Below are 17,369 nucleotides of genomic sequence, written 5' to 3'. Positions count from 1 at the left end.
TGGCAATCCTTTATAAATAGCAAAGTGTTAATAATTTAAGAGTTAATAATAAATCGAATCCGTGACCTATATTATGATACTATCGCAAGTTTAAGTCCTTTGCCACTGGGTAGAGCTACTGCTCTGTGATAACTAAATGTATATATGTATTATATCACAAACGTTAAAGAAAAAACATTGCGAGAAATTCAAAGAACAAAGTACCGCGTTACGGAGTTAAAAGCAATTGTTAATTCAGACACAGCTTTATTGAAAGAGTTATTTATTCAAAAGCGCCGAGGGACTCTCAAAGACAAAAAGATTTATATTTATGTTCCAAGAAGAATAAAAGCAACGATGAGAAATTAAAGACTTGGTAATGTACCGCAAATTATAATAAAAGCTTTTTATATGAGATGAAAAGAAAAAAGTTCTCCCCGGCGGGGAATCGAACCCCGGTCTCCCGCGTGACAGGCGGGGATACTTACCACTATACTACCGAGGATATAAGTAAATCGTTCAAGTTACTGTATATAAAAAGAGTAAATTAATTTATCAAAATATAGATGATTATATTTATAGGTTAAGAGAGTCGAAAGCTCCCATTAACCAGTCTTTACTCCCGTAAAAGGGTGTGTGAATTTTCTTTAAGCTAAACAAATAAATCTTTCATTCAATTATGTCAGCCTATATAGTTTTAATTCGTTGGTCTACCTATTCCTTAGGCGTCAACTGCCTTGTGGTCACAACTTTAACAATCTTTATTTATATTAGATATAGTTTACATAGTAATCGACTTCCTGTTCCAGTTTACATATATGTATATGATAAACCAGGAAACCTAGAGCTTTTTAAAAGCGTTATGTGTGGTTTGGCTACCATAAATTTGATGTTTTTTTTTAAATAACACACAGTTCCGGGGACTTTTTAACTTGATTAACAATTTAACGTAGTGAGATCTAAAGGTTTTCGCGGTAAGTGATAGATCCGGCGTTGTTTTATGTACTACACCAGGGATGAGCAACACGCGGCCCGCTTTAAATATCTTTATGCGACCCACCAAGCATTTTTAAAATTGATTAATTTTTATCGAATATATTGTTATAAAATAATTGTAATGAATAGGAGTACATACTAAACCGAAACGAATAATTAATAATAAACACTAATCAAAACTGCGTGATGCATAATTATAAACCTGCGTATGTATATATGTGCTTGTATCGAAAATCCAGTGCAAAATTTCTCATATAAATTTTCAAATATGCGCGTTTTTTGGTTCTTATCTTGTTTATTTTTATTTGGAATTAATATTTGAATACTTACTTGTAAATTAAAAATAAGTGTGACATTATATGCGCACCGCCAACAAATTTAAATCTTAAATTAGCCTGTTCAATAAAAAGGTTGCTCACCCCTGCTCTACATGACTTACAAAACTTTAAAACCACAACAATTACTGTCATGATCATCTAACACATAAGACGGTTATAGTTAAAAGTAGGCATACCCCATAGATTTTCTATAGAACTAGTTGGAAGCTATCTATATCCAGAGTCGATAAACACACATTTAATATCGTATTTGTAAATAGACTAAAATAATTTATTAAAAACAGACATTCTAAATAGAATTCTTGCCTTTAAGCAAAGCCAGAGAATTCGAATTTCGAATAAATCTCAAGAAATAACAAAGCCAAGAGTTTACGTTTCGTTTTATTAATTCAAATTTCTACGCGACTGTCGAAACATCGCAGTATTTATTTTACGCTTCACAATTTTTCGTCGTACATTTCTCGATAACGATACGGGTGGTGTACGTAAATTATATATTTTACCGTCTTTTTCTAAAAGCAAAGTACACTTCTCTAAATTCCACGTCATAAATATACTAAGTTGATTTGAATTTTGTTTTATAAAGGTTTGATTTGATTATTGGTTGTGTTTTTACATTTAACCAAACTTTAAAAGGGTGAATGTATATATCATATCCTGTCAAATAATGTAAAGTATATCCTATTCGAAAATCAATAATTTTACAAATAATAAATAACGATAATAAAATAAGGAAAAACGCCTTTAAAATTCGAATTACGGCATATTAAATTTAATTATTGTTTACTATCTATCCTTTTATACTTTGTACTGCCAGTCTGGCAACTAGGCATGGAGCTGTCGTATTCCAGTACGATAGATAAATTTGTATATTAGGGAGACCGGAAGGTTATGTCGCTTTAAGTAAAATTCACATGACTACATTTTTAACAAATTTGTATTTCTAATTAGCTATACACCTTCGTTATCAACAACCTTTTGCTATCTAGTATACAAATTGTCAATGCCAGAGCGGTAAAAATCAGTCGGTTTTTCTGTGAAATATGTCGAGGGAAACGTTACTTTCCGGTCCCTCAAATATTATATAGATATTTCAATTCTAATCCTATAAAATTGATCACTTTATATAGGGTGGTTGGAAATAGGTGTAAAAGCTAAACACTATTCCAATCAGTCCCGTATAATATTTACTAATATAAAAGGGACGTGTCTGAATAATTAAATATAATACAAGTATTGAGGTCACTAGAATGAGCATTCCATTGCAATTTTTATCAGCCTCATTATCATATAAATGTATTCCACGGTGCATTGGGAATTATAAAAGCGTGATATCAACTTACAATTTTATTTATTTCACAATTTAAAAATATGTGTAACGAGAAGCGTCGGGTGATACCAATTAATCTTTAATTTTCAGTAGTTCTCAAAAACCTCAAACGTGTACATATAAAAACGGTGGGTTCTCTGAGTACCTTCACAGGTTTAAGCTCAAGGAGGACCCCTCGTGCTTCTGTGAACAGGGCGTGGGCCAGACCGTGGTCCACCTTGTGGCCCACTGTCCGGCGTTCGGAAGACAGCTCCCAGATTCCGAATGCTGGATGGGCAATAAGATAGAGGAAAGGAATATCTCGGCCATCATGCAAAAAAAAGGGGAGAGAGAGTGCTTCCTCAGCTACTGCAGGAAGGTGGTAATACATGCCATAGGTAAAAATAAAACACAGCTATAGATTCAAATAGACTTGAATATGAATAAAAAAGTGAAGCAAACACTAAAATAAAGAAAGAAAATTAATAAAGTAGTACCAAAAACAGTGCAATAAACACTATAATATAATATGATAATTATAAAGAAAATATGTGTTAAATGTATAAACAATAAATGTAATATTGCAAAAAAAATGTAAAATGTGATATAAATAAAATCGTAAGAAAACCTAGAATGTAGTGGTTGAGGACGGATGTATGGCTAATGGAATGAAAGCGAAAGACTGGGAAAATTGTAGAACGAAAGAAGCAGTATTACAGATAATATGATACATGTAAGAGGAAAATGATTACTATAAAAATTATTTGAATAAATGATTAGAAATAAAAAGCCCCTGTTCTACACAAGATAGGGGAACGAGAGAAAAAAATTAAGAAAAAGGGTTAAACTCTTGTCAAGTCAAACAGAAAATCAAATTTCACCCCTGTTGTGCGTGGGCCCCACGTTAGGAAAAACTGCTCTAGGCGTTACTTGAAGTTTCAGAAACAAATAATAAATAAAATGATGACTCCCCCTTCTCTCAAGTGAGCTGTTGGTAGGGAATCGTGCGAACAAATGAACCATTGTATGTAGTTTCTATAGTGGCAGTTATAACTTGATTGTTAAATTATTAACTGTTGGGGAGATAAACACCTACACTTTGTAAGACAGATAAAGTTGTCGATGCGTTAAAATCTGTCAAAACTTCGAACACAATACTCCCAACGGGAGGCCTACTTATACTTTATCAGTTTACATAGACTGTTTGATTTAAATACCTTTATAACTGAACTACTTCATCCAGAAAAAACATTCTAGTTTATAATTTTTTTTGTGCTACTAATGTATTTAAGGAAAGGTCTAATATTTAGCCACTTCCGCACATGCAGTCGTAGTCGTGCAACAAAGTGCACTGCCCTCCAGCCCGCTGATAAATGCACATGCGGCAAATAATGCGAATTACACAACTACCACCGCTAAATCATTCAACACGTGTTTCACCCCTCCACGGGGCATCTTAAGGAGTTTGTCACAATTGTAACACCGTTACACCGATTAGTGCCAAACACAGAGTGTTTACATAACATAACATGACACAGTGTTCTACTAATGTATTTTTTTATGACTGTGGTGTACAAGATAGTATAAATAAATCAACAAATATCTCCTACTGTTTTTGCCGTACCTTTTTCATATTTATTTTCTATCAGTTCACAAGACATGCACCGCAGGAAATAGCGTTTTCCAAGAGAATTCCAAAAGAACCAGAAGTCAAGCGTCTTTCAACGATCTTAAAGAAGCCGTATGTGCTACTAGTGAATGGACGTACTACGCTGCTTGCTTGTTTGCTTGCGTGGCAACCACTTCAGAAATTTAATACCAAAGCGATCGTCTGTTCAGTGTGCCTTGTTATCAACCTGCTGCTACTTTAACTTGTCAATTCACTAGACTATGCCAACTACTTTCGTTCAACAGGGCATAACAACATCTATAGTTCAATGAACATTATATATACATATATATATATATATATATATAGATAAATATATATATATATATATATATATAAATATATATATGTATATATATATAGCTTGCCAACGAGGCTCGAATTGTACACACAAGTATACTAAACTATATTTAATGTTAAATATCATTTGATTTATGAAATGTATTAAATTAAATGTGAGTTTAGGTCATTAAGTTTTCCGTTAGTTTGTATGTATAACAAATTAAACAAAATTGAAATGAAAATGTATAATCAAGAAGTATAATTAATTTTCTAAATCACTAGTAGATTGTATCCGTCCAGGGATATATCATTGCTAATTAATCTCTGTCAACTTTCAAATTACATCCAACCCTTATCACGTTCAAACTAATCCCTACGTAATTGGGTGTCCCTTATCAAAACTACCGCTTTCTTTTAAAATATAAGCTTTTTATTTTACTATACACATAAAAATTACCATAAATAACCCACTGCTTGAAAGAATAAAAGAAATTGAAAAGTATGAAAGTGAGTGTCGAATAAAGATAAAACTCTGAAAAAATTATGTGTAAATAAAGTCCCTGTCCCAAACTAGATAGGGGGTTAAAAAAAACCCACTTCTTGAAAGATTATTGTGATTTTTTTGTACATATGTGGTTGGTCCTAAGATATTATTTATATCCCTAAGTGATAAGGCTCACTTAATTATTTTTTTTAGGTATTTCAGCAAAAAATTATTTTATGGTCAAACAAAATTTTTATAGCAATTTTATTATTACAATAATTTTCAATTGTCAGTGGTCGATAACTGATCATTTATTAATCGATTTGTTATCGCCGATCTAAAGCGAATAGCACGGAGAAGTCTCCTGTCTTTCTCACACGATTAGCTTTCTCTCACTCCGTATACAATTTTCAGACATTTTTACTTGTTTGTATTGATCGTAGAAATAACGATAATACCTGTTATTTGACTTTCTCAGTACAATTACCATGTTAATTATATTTCAGTAGTGAATTTATTATCAATTGCAGTGTATATAGTTTTTTCTTAAAATCACACAGCACAGACCACATTCCCAAACACAATAAGTTAGTTATTTTTCATAAAGCTACCAAAACTATTGACTACAGAAAAAGTTATATAGCTAAAAAATATTTGTCGGGTCAGCTAGTAATACAAAGATAACAGAATGTGTAGATCAGAAAATATTTAACTTGAAAACGAATTCACGAATCTCCATTTATAATAATTTTTAGAATATTTTTTTTTTTGGGAGAAAATTTTATTGATATTAATGAAAGACGAAAGCCTTTTATATTCGGTATTATTACTCTGTGCATGATTTTATAGTTTCTTGAGATAAAAAGACAATATTTAAAAAAAAGTCTCCTTAAATTCAAAAATAGAAAACGAACAAAAGCTACCGATTTGGCAAATCGGATTAGCAATAACGCGAGGGAAAGAGAAGGCTGCTGGTACCTTAAAGTTATGGAGTTGATACCATGGATCGACCATCGCATTATTGGGTGTCACCTTACAAGGAAGAAGGTCGTCGGAAACGGCATCCTGGTGGAAGCCGGTCATATCGGTGTAATAAGAAACTTTGTGGGGGCCTATGTCGTGCAATGGATGTTCTATGGTTAAAATAACTATGATAAAGATGAAATAAGATTTTCTATAAACACTTTCATCGTACCTTAATGTAAATTTGAAAAAAATAGCGGAAACAGACGACCTGTTCTCTTGTTAAAAATTAGGCAAATGTCGATTTATTTTCATATATTAATAATAGTAATACAGCCTTTTTCGGGATTAAAAAGTATAACAATGTTTACATAATACTACACTTATATATAATAACTAAATTCAATTTTTTCCACATATTTTGTTTTGTTGTTTTTTGAAAGACTATTTGCCTGTTAGCAAAGGCCTCCTCCAACCTACTCCATTCTACTTTATCTCTGGCCATTCTACTCTATGTTACTTCTGGTTTTTTTAAAAGTGAGAACATTTAAAGCTGCAACATATATTTTTGATTTTCTTTGACGGTTTATGAAGTTTTTTTTCCTTTGTTGTTGGAAGGTTGTGTGTCTCTATCCCCTACGAGGACCAGTTGGCTTGGGGAGTATTTTCATATATATGGTTTATTAAATAAACCGTTACGTACACGACTAACAACGTAACAATATATTTATGTTAATGTGTATGATGTACAATCCGGAGAATTTCATGTTAATTTCGAATGTTGTAACGAAATACGCAGAACAGGCGACGTACAAAGTTTGGCATCGTTACAAGCGACCCTCTACGCAAAAACCCGAGGCGAAATACGAAATCAACTTTGTTGTTAAATTACCTCAGTTATTTTTGCTCCGCATTTATTTTGACTGCAATTTATTAATATGACGTAAAACTGTTTAGACTCAATTTTCATGTCTCATTAAATGCCATATCCTTCTTAAGAAAATCTGAAAAAAAAACCTTGAAAACATTATAACTATACGTGTGTTCATTTATCAATTAAGTGAAAACAAAGGCATATTAGAAAAATCATTAAAAATTATATATTAAAAAAAATATTATGAAAACAGACTCTGTATGTAATGTATGATGTCAAATACCGGAGGTCACCTGGGTATGCGGTAATACTGATGTGAAATACTATTATGGTACCCGGCATTTGATTTGGCACGTCGTTATTCCAGATATCTTACAACAAAAATATCAATGTTATAAATTCATACAATCAATTTAACAGTTCAATATATATACATATTTAGAAATCACTATCAATATTTTTAATGCTTACTTTACTGTTCTCGACGTGTCAAATCAAATGCCGGTTACTATAGCAGTATTTGTAATAAAAAATCTTTTATAAAACATCAACTTTTTTTAGTTTGAAAGTGCAGTGTATGTGCAATCCAATCTCAACTAATGCAATTCTCATATCGAGTTTTGTTTTTATAAAAAAGTTCCATTATAAGCCAACAATTTTAGCTAAATATTCAGCCGAACATACGATTTCTGCGTCAGCGACAAGCGTAGATTGATGTGTTGCATAGGTATTGCATAACTAAGCTTGTGCATATGCAGATTGCATTACTTACTATCAAGGCGTAGTATATTGATCAAATCCATTTTCTCTTGATTCTCTGAAATTGTTTTGTATTACAAGTATGTGTTAGTTACCAAATTTATATTAGTGTCTTTACAGATGACATCACACACGTTTTAAAATACCACTGAAGCTTACTCCACTTCTTTGATATATAAAGGATGATACAGCAATACCTCGCTTTGCATACTTTCGTTTTGCGTTTTTTTCGAAGTTGCGTCGCTGCTTAATTAGTACTAATTTTCACTGTGCGTCGTTAGATTTTCGAGGTTGCGTTTTTTTTTTGGGTTCGAGTCTTTAATTTTTTTTATTGGAATTTTCTTTTTTTTTCCAAAAGATGGCAACACTTTTGTTTCTAATTGCGCCTTGCCATCAAAACTCGGGGATTTCCTTTCTAACTAAAAATCAACGCAATTTCAATACAGTTTTATTTTCACTTTGTTTTGCTAATTTTGTAGTTCAGTTTCAATTACGTAGTGTGTTGTAATGTAGTGTGTTGCGCTTTTTTTAAAAGAGATAAATTTGTATAAATTCTAACGTGTTGTTTCTGGTTACAAAAAAGGTATATATTTATGCAATTTATTTATTGGCGTTTTATTATTTTTGTTTTTTATACGTTTGTTCAATTTTCATTTTAAAAAGTATTTCGTATCCTGGAACCTATCTTCGATCTTTACACGGTTTGCTATAGAAAATCGTAATTCACTTTGCGGCGTTTCAATTTGCATCGTGTTTTTTTGGAACGTAACCACGACGCAAAGTGAGGTTTTGGTGTATATGTAAAAGCTAAAAGGTAAATCAACTAATTTATCATTGAAAAAATTTAAAACTTATTTATTTAAATACGGAGCGTTTTATACTGTATTTAGAAACAATGATAGGTCTGTCTTGTCATTTGTTTGTACACATTCACCCTCGAAGCTTATACAACTATTTCCAACCAAACTTGTATAAAGAGAACTTCTTCTTTTCAGCAGATAGATGCCCGCTGCAAGATCTAAGCCTTCCCAAAGATCCCAACGACGACCTGTCCTGCGCTGTCCGCATATAGCGCCTTACCGCGAACTTAACTATCACGTCGGTTTCCTGTGATATGTCAAATTATTTTTTTTATTTTTTTTTCTATTGAAATTCGGCCAGGTAAATCACTTCTAACTAAAAGTATGAAGGGACAAAACAAAATTATTTAACAAAACTAAATGCTGTTTCTTACTAATACATCATCATGAAATTTATTATTTATGAAACAATTGAAATTTATTTTAAAAGTTTTTTATATCTATAACCCATCATCCTGGATAGGCAAGCACAATGATAGAAGTCATCCGTCTTAGTAACTTTGAGTTTCAGGAATACTATTTTGAAATACGGAAGCTTTGTTTGCATTTTGACGGGTACATTTGATAAGACGTATGACATTGGTTTCTCTATAAATATGGCGTCCACAGTGAATATTTAGTTAACTCAATATGTCATGGCCTTCGTGTTTTATATTGTTCCATATTTTGAGCATGCGTTTCACTTCTGCTAGTATAGTGCCGATCCAGGTTAACTTGGGGCAGACATGTTTACGAGGAATATTGAGTCACACTATATATAAAAATTCTACACAGTTTATTTCTCCGATATATAAGACTAATTGACTTCTGTCCGCTTCGCGTGATCCTCACTGCGTTTTGTGGGTTTTATAACATCCATTAATAGTCAAAATGTTCTTATTAAGTTTTCATTACGTTGTTATTATTTCTACAATCTTTAATTTTACCATAATACCACTCTGTGATCGCCAACTCGCCTGCCAAGCGTGGTGATTATAATGTATCCGCGCATAAAAATCTCTGTGGAAGGCAGGCATATATCTTACAGGTGTCTCTGGGCTATAATGACAGACGGCGACATACCAACATTAAATTTAGCATACGCTAAGAACCATAGAATGTAACGAATTTTGATATTATTTTATTACTCCCCATTCCCCTTCCTATTCCCAATATTTATTTTATTTTTACTGTGATTGTGTTAATATCAGTTATGTATATTATTTTTGTAAACCATTTTAAACTAGAAAACAGCACAAATACAGCACTATACGCCGTAATGCAAACATGCAAAAAATTCCAATCCTTTGAAATTATGCAATTAATCATTTCAATGTTCCGCCCACATGTTTGTAAACAAGTTGTTTGCTTCAAATACGTGTTCCGAATTCGAGAACAATCCATTAAATATTTTGAATGAATTTTCTTTATGGAATGAATTGATTAAATCTCTTTCCTCTGCTCAGCATTAGTTGTTACAGTCTACGGGACATGATTAAGGTTTGAAATGGATAATAAAATTTATTTTATTTTTTTCAAACCGGAATCAAACTGACAAATATATTGCGCATAATTTTAACAGCCAGTTTATGTTCTTTAATAAACTATATCTGAACTAATTTAACATACGCTTAAAAATATTTTTTTATATTATCATTTTTAATAACATATTATTGATGCGCCATTGTTAATTTTTTATGAATAATAGTGACAGACACACGATAAATAATAAAAATATAAAAAAAATTCCGTCATCAAAAAGTAAACATATCCTTCATGGGTCTGGGTGTAAACATGTATAATAATGTTCCTGATATCCGAGAACTTCCTGCTATGTATGGAACTAATCTTATTTAAGCGATAAAGAGTTTTTAGTTGATCGAATTGTATGAAACTTGGTTTGTTAATTCATTTACGTAATTAATATTACAACGTACACACAAAAATTGTTAAATTTTATTTTGAAAAGAGCAACAGTGGTGTTTCTTGCCGGTTCGTCTTAACAAATCAGCATTTCGAGCCAGTGCTAGCTTACTACTTATAATGTTAAAATAATCGACGGTTCAAAAGACAAATGGATATTTAAATGAAGATATTATGAATTTTAATTTTATAATAAATAATAACAAATAAAGTATGCCTTTAATAATACCAATTATTTAAGATAATTAAAAATGTAATAAAGGTTAGCCTAAGAAATTATAACAAGCTTGTTATACCTTTCATTAAGTTCCAATAAAACTTGGAAATGAGTTGTTATCATTACATTACTACGATATTAAAGCTATTGTTAAAATACATACACACGCACACACATATATATATATATATATATATACATACATATATATATATATAAATATATATATATATATGTATATACATATACATAGTTAAGATTTCTACAATTAGACAGAAGCTTTATTGTTTTGGTGAAATTAATTAAAAAAAAATTCCATAATTTAACAGTAAAACTCAATACATCTTCAAGAAGTTTCCAGAAAAATTATTGCTTAATCTGATTTAAATTTATAGACTAAATACATGTAAAATACACTAAAACAAAACACAATAATTTATTCTATTGCGTCTCATGTGCAACACAGTAGGTGACCAAAGTATTTGACAAGAATACAAAGCGTAGCATGTTGGTAGTTAACGACTTATTATACAAGATAGTAAGTTTAATTATATAATTTATAATTAATTATAATGCATGGTGGTTCGAATTTTGAAAACACATTTTGATATTATGTTATTGTTATGTTATTAATTATTTCTGAAACCTATGATTTTTGTGTGTGCCATTTATTACATGACAATAAATAAGTTATAGTTCATACTTTTAAACATAAGATTAATCATACGGGCCTAGTATTATTATCAGATATTTACAAACAGAAATACAGTGATTTTTATATGCTGATGCGGTGAAAGACTTTTTACTACAATAATTAAACGTTGGCAAATTAAAATACATAATAGATGATTTTTTTCATTAACATTTTAATATAGTTACGTCATCCATAATGGTTTACGGAAAGTACGGAAGTTATCCAAGGCTTTGACATTTTGATTGATATTCTTTATGAAAGTCAATATTTCATTATGAAAACTCTCTGGTTTAACACGCAAGTTCTTGATTTTTATTACTTTTACGAACTTCGATTCGATTTCATTTTCAGTTCAATATGCTCTCAAGTTATTTTGTTCAATATTTTTTATTGTGCACGCTAGGACACATTTAGGTAGTTTCATAATAATATACAAAAAAAAATACAAAAGGCGGTCTTATTAAACGTGACAATCTCTTACAGACAACCGTAGTATAAAAAAAGAAGTACAAATAACTACCCATGTTAACATGTACAAAACATACATATAAATAAACATACTATTTTTTAATGAAAGGACCCCGTCTTTGGGAATCTTTCGTTTCCCCTGCTTTATTTAAAAAGAATTTTTAAGTTTTTATTTTATTTTAATTCCATATTTTCTTCTTCATATTATCTCTTAATCATATTTTTACGCTTCACATGATCAGTCATTTTTAGCTTGCAGATTAACCATATTGGGCTGGTACGAGATATTTAATTTATTGATTTTTTTATAATATTACATATTTAAGTGTGAGGTGTAGAGGATAGAAACTTGTGATGGTAGGGCACGGGTTCGATTCTCGGAATTAAATCTTATATAATTCACACTTAGTGCATTAATTATGTAGGATTGATAGTGCCTATAAACAACTTTTCAGAGAATGGACAGCATCGTCCTCTGCGTACTATAATACTACATTGCGATCATCAACCCGTCTGCCAACTGTGGCGATTATGCTATATTCCCTATAGATATCTCTGAGGGCGGCCCTTGAAATGGGCGTTTATCGGCTGAATCGATGAAATAAATAAGTCATCAATTAACAAGTTTTTGTGTCTGCTTTTAAGTATAGCAATACTTATGTTAGGGGACACTGTTAATCTTTATCCATATTATATTGTTTATTATAACCTGGGGTAATGGGTTTGAAAATAAAAAAAATACATGTAACTGATAAAAATGATAAAGTCATTGGAGTATGTATAGGTATGGATACATATGTATTTGTAAAAATATTATGTATGTTTGTAAAATATTTAGTCATTGTCCATATCTATTATAAATCTTGCTAACTAGCTGCGCCGGAAAAAAAATTAAAGATTTTTGGTTATATTGATTATGTCTAACGAAATGATTTCGCTTAGATGATTCTTATCTTTTAAAACACTGTGATATTTTAGTAAATAATTTCCTAAAATTTGAGAGGTCTACTCATTAAATTTTATTTATTTATTCACACTTTACTGTAGACCAAAAGTCTATATAAAAATCAAAAAGGAAATGTAATAAAGTAACAAAGATAATTACTATAAAAAATGATGTACTGGTATAATAGGGAGTCTTGTCGCTCGAGACGATCTCTCCCAGACTCCCTCTGGACGGAGATAAGAGACACGAAGGAGAGAGCAGTTTAGGGTAAATATACATATATAAAACATATATATACGTATAAATTAAACACGTGTACACGTGGAAAAAGTATACTTTTTGTTATGTTATAACATAAATATAAAAAAATTACAAATGCTATATAATATTATAATTTAGAGGCCAAGAAAGTGCTCTTTTGCTATCTTTTTAAAAATTGCTCGATTTTTTGCTTCTTATTAAATATAGTAAATTGAACAGTTATCGTAAATATTAAGTTTTCCGATGATCTTAGCTACTTATCACGTGAGTCACCGTGAGAGTTTTTCAACGTTTCAGATTTTTAATCGCCACGTTATATCAGGTATTAGCGATCAAATGCTGGAAGCTTAATTTATGTAGAGCAGAGATAGTCTGTTGAGTGATTATTTAAAAAGAAATATTGCCAAATTTTCCACCCTACACCTACAGACCATATTAAAAATAAAAATAAAACACTTCTAACAGATTGTACTGGTTGTCAGCACTTGAATAACTAATAAAAAGTAAAATAAAAATTGTGGTGATCGGTATATGAAGTAGTCATTAGGTAAGATGAGAATCGTAAAACTGTCTTCATTGCCGGGGTCATAAAAATGACGTATATTTGTAATATTATATAACATAAGGATTTTCAGACAAGAGGACGACGGTGCTTAGGATATTTCACACACGTCAGTGTTCAAAGGTTTTTCCTTCAGTGTCGCCGCGACGTCAGTCCGGTGCGGACGTTTCTCGCTCATGTAGCTCTATCATCCGTACACGCCGTTAACGGAGTAAATAAAATGGTTTAACTCTCCCGGAACTTTTGTCAGTGAAAAATATATTTTTGTGTAAAAATGTAAATAGTTCAAATATTTTTTAAGTGCTTGAATATTTTTACTCTAAAATTTTGTCTCTATATGTACTATCCTATTAAGTGTTAAAAATTCAGAATAATATTTTAAATCTTTATAAATAAACATTAAAGTTATGGGCTATTTTCTGAAAATTTAATTATAAGAATAATTATATAAAGTGTATAATATTTGGATTTAATTAAAGGTAAGAATGTCTTGAACGTCGCTTGTTTTCTTTTTAATTCTCTCATAATGACAATTAGTTATTATTATATATAATTAATTAATAATAATGACAATTTCAATAAACATTAATTTTTAATTTCACATCTAACTTCAATTCAAGCTTGATTTATTATTGTTTCCTATTACACATAAGAATATAATACTGTAAAAATCCGTTAATACTACGTTTTAAAATCTAAGATTCTTAAACATGTATATCATATATGATAGACAATAATCTATTATATTATCTTTTGAATAAGAGTAAAAAAATCTCTTTAAAACTGTTTATCTCTCAGATTACGATTTTCAAAATATAGTTGGATTTCTAGAACTTTCGAGTATATTACATTCTATATGTATACAAAGCAACCAATAATAATATATTTCTTAAATATAGATAAGTAAACAATTGTCGTTGGTTATTAGGTCGTCGGAAGTCACAGAATGCAGGTCGCTTCCTACAGGCCTTATAGGAAATTTATTAATATAGCTTATGCTTAGTGGTGGTGCTTAATTATGATGATGATGATGGGACAATTCAGATGATGACTTGTTTTTGACAGGTCCTTTTCGCAATCAGTTTAAAGCATAATTAAGCTAACGAGAAATGTCAGTTACTCCAAGTGAGTGTAATTAATATAAATAAACAAAAAAAATGAAGCGGCTGAAAAGAAGAAGATACGAAAACAAAATATGTTATGTGTTTTATATATATATATATATATATATATATATATATATATATATATATATATATATATATATATATATATATATATATATATATATATGTAATTGAAAGAAGAATATGTAAATACTTTTATGTATATATTAATTAATGTTAAGAAAAATCGAAACATGTCATAAATTTTAATTCTTGAAATTTCTAATCGATTCTGCACATAAACCTCACATTATGTGCTTTTATTATTTGGCATTGCCACTGCTCACAAATAAGTTTGAACGAGTAGCAGCGTCTTCTTTCATACTATCACTTGAAATCTTTTATGATATATGGCGATTGACATATGATGAATAAAAGAAATAAAAACCGGAAACGTTTTGCTTTTTAAAAAAAAAAAATAACAGATTATTAATTAGTCGGAGTGTAACTATATATAACAAAGCTACACGAGATTTTTAAACCCAAATTTTCTTAGTTTTAAATTTTAAATTAAAACTATATCGCAATTGAATCGTATTACATTCAAGAGTTTTAATTTGATCGAAACTTGTAGAAATTGGTTTGTTAACTCATTTACATGAGAAATATCATCATTAGCGTTTACAGCTTGTGGTAGCTTATTATTTATAATTTTAAAATAATCGTCTAATCAATCGCAGGTAAATGCCTACTTGAATAAAGAAATTTCGATTTTTAAATTTATCTTTAAGATTTAGAGTGTGAAATGTTATTTAATATCTAATTGTCGTCTAAAACGATTGTGTGAAAAGTCATTGAGATCCATTAAATTGTTAGACGTAGTTTCAATCCTAAGCGCAATGTTTGCATTGACCGCTAAAGTTTGTTTTCATTGTTGAACTGCTTTGTTGTATTATAAAGTACAGAGATGTATTCACTAATAAATTAAGTTGAAAAGGTAAGTTAAAGTAAAAAAGTTAAGTGGTCTAATTTAAAATAAACAAAGTGTACAAAAGTTTAATTAAAAAACCACTGACTTTTAATTAAAGTTGTAATTTAATTTTGGATTAATGCTGATGGCATCTTAGTCGTCTTTGTATTTTTGACTATAGGAGTATTTCGAATCATAAATCAACATCAATACGAAATAATAAATAAAGTAGATGCTTCATTATTCATATAAATAAGTAGAACCGACCTTAACAAAGTAATCGGATGTCATTGTAAGCCATCAAAAAGGCCTTTTGCAAAGTTCCTTTTACTTTCGTCTGAAATAATGATGATTGTATTTGTTACGTATATGTATATATAATTGTAAATTCGTTTAAGTTATTTTACTATTAGAATATCTTTTGTTTTATTTCTTTTTGCCGTTAATTTTCTTCTACATCTTTCAAAATGCTAACTGGTAGAGAATGGCATGTCTATATGTTTACTTTCGTATAACAAATGTGAAAAAAATATATAAGATAAAATATTTTTTTTAATCAAAAATATATTAAACATTAAATTTGATTATTTACATAATCGTAATTCACATTTGTAATTTCATCGTAATACCGACACGAATGGCGAAGGTCTCTCCAATTTGTTGGTCTCCCGGGATTTGCAACTGGGAAAATTATTTTAATACAGAGCATGACAAAAAGGTCCGTCCGTCTAGAATTATCTGGCCTTGCCATTTACGCTTCAATCGTTTCCAGCACTGAATAATCATACTTATCACCATTTTAATATACGTAATATATAGAGAATGATTTTTATTGGTATAATAGCTTCATAAGGTCCAATGTACATCTGATTTTGTAGTCGATTAATGTACAGTACAACCTATTTAAAAAAAAAAAAAATTAACTACGTAATCAAATTAGAATTAAGTACTACATATTAAGTGAACACTAGTAGCCCAGGGGCAGAGGACTGTGACTTGCGATCATTTGCGAAAATGCTATGTAATTCACAAAATATCCATTAATTATATAGAATTGCCACTGCTCGAAAATAAGTTTCCAGAGGATCGCCAGCAACGTCCTCCATGTACCATACCACACTACGATCGCCAGTAGATATCTGTGAAGGCCTATGCATATGACGAATATGTAATAAAATTATTTATCGTTTACTATCTGTTCTTGCAGATTTTATACTACTGGAAGTTATTTGTCTATCATTTACTAAAGAAAAAATAAGTTAATAATATATAACAAGGTAATTAATTATTTACAGAGTGGTCGGAAATTGATGTAAAAGCGTCAAAGCTTTTTGCTGACAAATAAGATGTTCATTCACTTCATTAATCCTTTTTCAAACTAAACAAATCTCCCTGTATAAGCTTAAATTTGATATGATCGTGGTGAATATTAAATAACAGATTAGGAACTCAGTTTGTATTGTGTTAGTTGATGTGTTCCTAACAATTTATGCAAAAGGTTTATTAGTCCTTAAAGGATTGAGACAACGATGTTTTACTGTCGTATGAACATATACATAAACATGATATCGCATAGTATAATACCATAATCTGTATTGTCCACATGTCCTTTGTATTCTATATAAATAAATAAAATATGAGTGTCTGTTTGTAACATTAAAAAACTCCTTTTGGCTACATATATTTGAATATATATGTATATAATTTTTGTCCACCTTCTTATTCCGGTT

At 30.2% G+C, this 17,369-nt stretch overlaps 1 non-coding gene across 1 annotated transcript; it reads right to left on the bottom strand.

The window, feature by feature from the left end:
- Window positions 1–412: 412 nt before the first annotated feature.
- Window positions 413–484, bottom strand: TRNAD-GUC (transfer RNA aspartic acid (anticodon GUC)). The gene has a single exon. It is a non-coding gene; the product is annotated as a tRNA-Asp (tRNA).
- Between the last annotated feature and the right edge of the window lie 16,885 nt (window positions 485–17,369).

This window comes from Battus philenor, unplaced genomic scaffold (genome assembly GCF_028537555.1).
Source record: "Battus philenor isolate CCGP_79_NKW_IND1 unplaced genomic scaffold, ilBatPhil1.0.hap1 SCAF_3, whole genome shotgun sequence".
Taxonomy (NCBI): domain Eukaryota; kingdom Metazoa; phylum Arthropoda; class Insecta; order Lepidoptera; family Papilionidae; genus Battus; species Battus philenor.
Note: the sequence above shows the minus strand (reverse complement) of the source record. Positions and strands in the feature narration are given on the sequence as shown.